We start from the raw sequence: 6878 nt of genomic DNA, 5'->3' as shown, positions 1-6878 counted from the left end.
CTCAGCAGTGTACTTCGGTCAGTCTGCCTGTTCTGTTCCCCACTCTGTCTCTGATTAATCCTCTCACCTCCATACCTCTGGCCTGTACCCCAGCTCTTGTATGCATAAATAAATAAATCTTTTTTAAAAAGCGCAAATATTTACATAACAGTTAAGCAGGCCCATATACAGGCATTTCATTTTAAACAGATATATCTGTATTTATTTTCTGCTACAGTAATTTATTTCAAGAGAAGTTTCATTGTGTATCTTCTTCAGAACTCTATTTTTTTTAGCATTTATTTATTTATTTATACATGCACTGGGTACAGTCAGAAGTGCAGGAGGGTGAGAGAATTCACCAGAGCCAGAGCGGGGAGCAGAGCAGGCAGAAGGACCGAAGTACACTGCTGAGGGGAGCAGCGGGCGGCAGGAGAGGTCTGCGCGCCATGTGGGACTCTAAACCTAAAGAGCCAACCTATTCAAATAAACCCCAAGGCATGGGATACTTCACGACAGTTCTTCATGAGAAGCCCCAGTATTGGGACCCTGGAGACCAATACAGACGTTCAGGTATGTGAGTTTTGGGAAGAAGGGGTAGCGGCTGATTCTAGCAGCCTTGCCTCCTCAGTAGAGCAAAGAGAACAGATTTGGGAGTTCTGAGAGGCACAAGAGTGATCTAAACTTGGGGGGATGGAAACTGAGTGAGCTGTGGTGGTACATGAGTTTCAGTAACCTGCAGAGTGATGAAATGAAGTTGTAACTTCATCTGCCTGACACACCTGGGAAAGTTTAGAGGTGTCCTTGGCGTACTCCCAGTGAAATTCATCACCCTTTCTCTGTGTCAGGTGATGGCAATCATACTGCTTTTCCTAGTGACGGGCAGTGCGCATCTTACCAGGCAGCACCAGTGCGCTAGTAAAACCTTTCCAGCAGACCTGTTTGCCTCCCTAGGCACTGTATCTTCTGTCGGAGGAAGTGGCACCATTAAAAAATTTAGCACAGCCAGCATCAGCCATCACCCAAACTCAGAAGAGTTTTTGAATGGCAAAGAGAGGCCAAGTTTCCTTTCTATCCAGCCCCAGTTTGCAACCATCTTAATGTCACTTTTTATGGGTCTGTACCTGGTATAGCAGGGAGCCCATCTTCACCTGAGCCAGGGTTTCAGCTCTGTGCTGTAATGCAAGACCATGGTCCTCACAGCGGTCTGGCACAATCCATTAATGAGACAAAATCTTTCCTGCTCACCATTTTCAACCAGTAACTGATTCATCTCTAATTCCAAGGCTTCTGGAAGTAATATCTGGGAGTTCTTCTTAAATGTCTCAGTGTAGGGATCTCTTCGGACTTCCACAAAAGGTCTCTCTAGGGGGCCTCCCTGGTGGCACAAGGGTTAAGCACCGCACTATGAAGCAGTCCACAGCCTCTGCAGCACGAGTTCGATCCCTGGCCAGCCAGGGAGCAACCCACATGGCACAACAGACCTCTCCTGTCTCACCCGCTGCTCCCCTCAGCAGTGTATTTCAGTCAGTCTGCCTGTTCTGTTCCCTGCTCTGTCTCTGGTGAATCCTCTCACTCCCCGCATCTCTGTCCTGTACCCCAGCTCTTGTGTGAATAAATAAACCTTTAAAAAAAAAAAAAAAAAGGTCTCTCCAATGGTTTTTCAGCAAAAGCTCTCCACTCAGTGTAAATTTCTTTGGCAAGACAAGCCACCCCTGAATCTGAATGTTGACACATCTTGTTCACGATATGACCTGTTCTTGTTGATTTTAAGACTTCCCTGGAGGGTAGTTTCTTTTTTCATTATCATTAGACTTCAGCTAGATTCCATCTCTTTATGTCTTCTACAACCACAACTTTCTTCAGAGATTCATTCGTGGTCTGCTTGTAAATCTTCCCTCCGGGATTTTCTGAGGACTATTCTGGATTCCAGGCACTGGAATGGCCACTTATCCATGGCTTGGAGATTCCAGTTATGTTCACAGTGCTTGCAGCAAGCTTGTGAAAGCAGCCCTGGCAGCAGCTGCGCACTCCAGAGTATCTCCCCGGAGGCCCTCCAAGCCTGGACTTCTGACTTGGGAATTAGTCAGACATTTCCTTCGAGGGCAGTAGTTTCTGGGAAGAGGCAGAATATGCTTCCAAAGTGGGTTTTTAAAAAATTAAAATTTTATTGAGGTGACTTTGGTTTCTACATGATATAAGTTTCAGGTGTACAGCATTGGAATTGACATTTGTATACACTGCATTGTGATTGTTATGGAGCAAATGGGCTCTCTACCTGACGTGCCTAGACCAGATTATGACACCAGGCCTTTTGAGACGTGAAAGAAGCTTTATTACTAATTGATTGGCAAGGAGGTAGGACATAAACTCAAATCTACCTCCCTCATTAAGAAAGGAAATTGGATTACATAGGTTTTGGGGAACAGGGTTGAGAACAAAGGAGCTAAATTTTACCAACTGAAAAGTGGGCTTATTAGCGGACAGAATGAGGAACACCCCAGGATCCCCAAACCTCCAAGCTCTAAATAGTTTCTGCCATCTGCTGCATAAAGACAAAGTGTATTCTAGTGCATAAGAACTTCAATAGAAAATAACTTTATTTAATAATACAATTAGTGTGCAATAGAGAGAAGAGAAAAAAAATATAGTTAAAATAAAGCACCCAAAGTTACTTATCCTCTCGTGGGTAAATACCCAGCCAAACAGGGTTGGGTCAAAGCAGGATCATGGAGGCCTGAAAGCCTGCCATAAGTCTAAGGCGCCTTCTGGTGGGGGCCATAGGAAAGGGGCAGGAGGGGTCAGGCAAGTCTGGAAAGAAAGGAGCAAAATCAAAATACAAGTCAAGATACAGGCTGCCACTGTCAGCCGCCCCACAGGTCTCTCACCCACATCTGTCAAGTGTCTTCTTCCCTAGCTCCCAAGTCCCTGCTACAAGTCCAAGGCCAAGAAGCAAGCGAGGCTTCCTCACATGTCTCTCTGTTCCACGTGCCTTCTCCAAGTCTCCTTTCTCTTTCCCCTTTCTCTTTTCTTGCTAAAATGCTTTTCGCAGTCCTTTTCTAACTCTCCTGCTGGTCAGCTCCACCCTTCCTTGGGTGGGGCAGGGAACCTGGAGCCTCTTCTTTTTATGGGGATTACCCTGTTACAGGTTGGGGCAAAGATAAGAGAACCTGGCTGAAGTCCATTGGCTACTTACAGGGTGGTTCATACATGAAGACGTTGAAGAGGTTTTTCTCCATATAACTAGAGTTTTGCATTTCAGTTGGTGGCCCCTCACCTCTAGTTAGGCCCCCTCTAGTGAGGCTCTAGTTGGCCTTGGAGCTCAACTCAAGGTTAGTAGACAAGCCTCCAGGCAGGCTCTACTGAGTCTGTAAAAGCAAGTCTCAGAGGACTGTATAGATAAGCGCATGCTCTCTCACTTTCTCTCTCTCCCCCCCTCTCCCTTAGCATCTGAGGCCAATTTAACCATTGAGCCTTGGTTTCATGATCACCACCAAAAGTCTAGTTTCCATGTATCTCTATGCAATTTACCCATTTTACCCATTTTACTCCATCCCCTTCCCCTGTGGTAATCACCACTCTGTTGTTTGTATCCGTTGTCTGTATTTTTTGTTTGTTTGCATTGTTTCTTTATATTGTATTTCTTTATATATACTGTATTTTCCTTTCTCTGTTCGACTTATTTCATTTAGCATAGTACCCTCAAGATCCACCCATGCTCTGTGTGTGTGTAAGAATTCACCAGAGACAAAGTGGGCAGCAGAAAAAGTGGATTCGTTGAAATACACTGCTAAGAGAAACAGTGGGCAAGACAGGAGAGGTCTGCTGCTCATAGGAAGAGGGTCCCAAGGTTCTATTTATACTCCAAACATCATTTATTAGTTAGGGTGACTGGTATTGGGTGTGTCCTGACTAATGACTGGAATCAGCTTATTGGCCAAGTTGCCATGGCAGTCCCATCCACTCCCTTTATCCATCCAAGCCTCCCAAACTTGCTTGCTGGGTAAGGGATGGGGGTTTAATTTTTAACATTAGTAATGATACCTTGATACTAATAGTAAGTGATGATGAACATCTTTTCATGTGCCTGCTGGCCATCTGTAAGGCTTTTTTGCAGAAAAGTCTATTCAGATCCTCTACCAATTTTCTAATCAGGTTGTTTGCTTTTTGTTGAGTTGTGTTTCTATATTTTTTGACTATTAAACCCATGTAAATGTATCATTTGCAATTATCTTTTCTCTACTGGTTGCCTTTTCATTTTGATGATGGTTTCTCTTGCAGTACAGAACATTTTTAGTTTTACATAATCCCATTTGTTTACTTTGCTTTTTATCTGCCATTGGAATTAAACCCACAGACATCACTAAAGCCAATGTTGAGGAGCTTACTGTCTATGTTTTCTTCTATGTATTTTATGGTTTCAGGTCTTACATTAAGTTTTCAATCCACCTTGAATTAATTTTTGTGTATGATGTGAGAGAAAGGTCTAGTTTCATTTTTGCCTGTGCGGTTTCCCCAACGTGACTTATTTTTTAAAACATTTTTAAAAAGATTTCTTTATGCATACATGAGCTGGAGTACGGGCCAGAGTTGCGGGGTGTGTGTGTGTGTGTGTGAGAGAGAGAGAGAGGATTCACCAGAGACAGAGTGGGGAACAGAACAGGCAGACCGACTGAAATACACCGCTGAGGGGAGCAGCGGGTGAGTCAGGAGAGATCTGCTGCACCATGTGGGTTGCTCCCTAGCTGGCCAGGGGTCGAACTCTGCTGCAGAGGCTGTGGATCACCTCATAGTACAGTACTTAACCCCTTACACCACCAGGGAGCCCCCCCCCAACATGACTTATTGAAGAGACTTTCCTTTCCCATTCTATATTCTTGATTCCTTTGTCATAAATTAGTTGCCCATGTATGTGTGGGTTGCTTTCTGGTTCTCACTTTTGTTCCAGTGATCTGTGTCTGTGTTTATTACAACACCCTGCTGTTTTTAGTACTATAGGTTTGTCTTTTTAATGAGTGGTGGTTACGTTGATGTTTGGTGCGTAATTATGCTTTGCAGTGTATATACATATATGTAAAATTGAAATAAAACATTTATTGACTGCATTGATATTAGAAACTTACATTGAGATTTCTTATTGTACTATGTCGGGCTACAATGTGCTTTACATAAATTAATTCTGTTTCAGGTAGGTACACCTGTCTCTCAGTATCCATGGGAGAATGGTTCCAGGACCTATATGGATACCAAAATCTGAAGATGCTCAAATCCCTTATATAAAGTAACATAGTGTTTGCTTACTTGCATACTAGATTACTTATAATATAATGTGTAATACAAAAATCAACTCAAAATGGATTAAAGAACTAGACATAAGACCTGAAACCATAAAATATATAGAAGGAAATATAGGCGAAACACTACGTGATCTGCACATCAAAGACATCTTTACAGACACATCACCCAAAGCAGTGATAGTGAAGGCAAAGATAAACAGCTGGGACTACATCAAATTAAAGAGCTTCTGCACAGCAAAAGAGACAATAACAAAAACAAAGAGAAACCCCACCAACTGGGAGAACATTTTTGCATCCAACACTAATGATAAAGGACTGATCACAAAAATCTGCAAAGAGCTGATGAGACTCAGCAACAACAAAGAAAATAATCCAGTCAAAAAATGGGCAGAAGAGCTAAAAAGAAACTTCTCTGAAGAGGAAATGCAAATGGCCAACAGGCATATGAAAAAATGTTCAACATCACTTGCCATCAGGGAAATGCAAATCAAAACTACCATGAGATACCATCTTACACCAGTGAGAATGGCACATATTAAAAAAACTAGCAACAACAAATGCTGGCGAGGGTGTGGAGAAAAAGGAACTCTTCTGCACTGTTGGTGGGAGTGCAAACTGGTCCAACCACTGTGGAGAGCTGTGTGGAGATTTCTGGACCTACTAAACATAGAGCTTCCATATGATCCAGCAATTCCACTCCTAGGTATTTACCCAAAGGACACAGAAACATCAATTCCAAAGAACACCTGCACCCCTATGTTTATAGCAGCGCTGTTTACAATAGCTAAGCTTTGGAAACAACCCAAATGCCCAAAAATAGATGACTGGATCAAGAAGATGTGGTACATATATACCATGGAATATTACTCAGCATTCAAAAAAGATAAACACATGCAATTTGCAGCAACATGGATGGCGCTGGAAGGGATCATGCTCAGCGAAATAAGCCAAAAAGAAAAAGAAAAATACCGGATGGTCTCACTCATAGCAGGAATCTAGAAAACTTAAATAAGGGACCAGGAAAATGAATAACTATAAGAAAATGAAAATCAAAATCAACAAAAAACTATGAACCAGAGACACTTTTAGGGGGGCGGGGGCGGGAGGGGAGGGATTGGGGTCAGAATGGGGGGCTGCAATTGTATGGGGAATATAACAATAAAATTTATAAAAAAAAAAAAAATCATATAAAGGTCCCTTGGGGGGAAAAAAAAATAATATAATGTGTAATATAATGTGTTTTGCACATTATATTATACTCATACTATAATGTGTTTTGCAAACACAGTTGAACCTTAAACAACATAGGTTTGAATTGTGCAGGTCCAATTATAGGTGGATTTTTTTCCTTTCCTCTTTCTCTTCCTCCTCAACCTACTCAACATAAGGACATGGAAGATGAAGGATGAAGAACTTTATCATGATCCATTTATGACTTAGTAACATTTTCTTTATCCTAGCTTATTTTATGGTAAGAATACAGTATATAATATGCATAGCATACAAAATATGTATTAACTGAAGTATTGGGAAGGCCAACAACAGGCTATTAGTAGTAGTTAAATTTTGGGGGAATCAGAAATTATATGTGGATTTTTGTGG

General features: G+C 42.0%; 1 pseudogene; it reads right to left on the bottom strand.

Moving 5' to 3' along the window:
* Positions 1-1082: 1082 nt before the first annotated feature.
* LOC119245671 (transcription elongation factor A N-terminal and central domain-containing protein 2-like) lies at positions 1083-3218 on the bottom strand (annotated as a pseudogene).
* Between the last annotated feature and the right edge of the window lie 3660 nt (positions 3219-6878).

Source organism: Talpa occidentalis, unplaced genomic scaffold (genome assembly GCF_014898055.3).
Source record: "Talpa occidentalis isolate TD23 unplaced genomic scaffold, MPIMG_talOcc4v2.1 talOcc4.15, whole genome shotgun sequence".
Lineage (NCBI taxonomy): Eukaryota > Metazoa > Chordata > Mammalia > Eulipotyphla > Talpidae > Talpa > Talpa occidentalis.
This window is presented reverse-complemented; position numbering and strand designations above follow the sequence as displayed.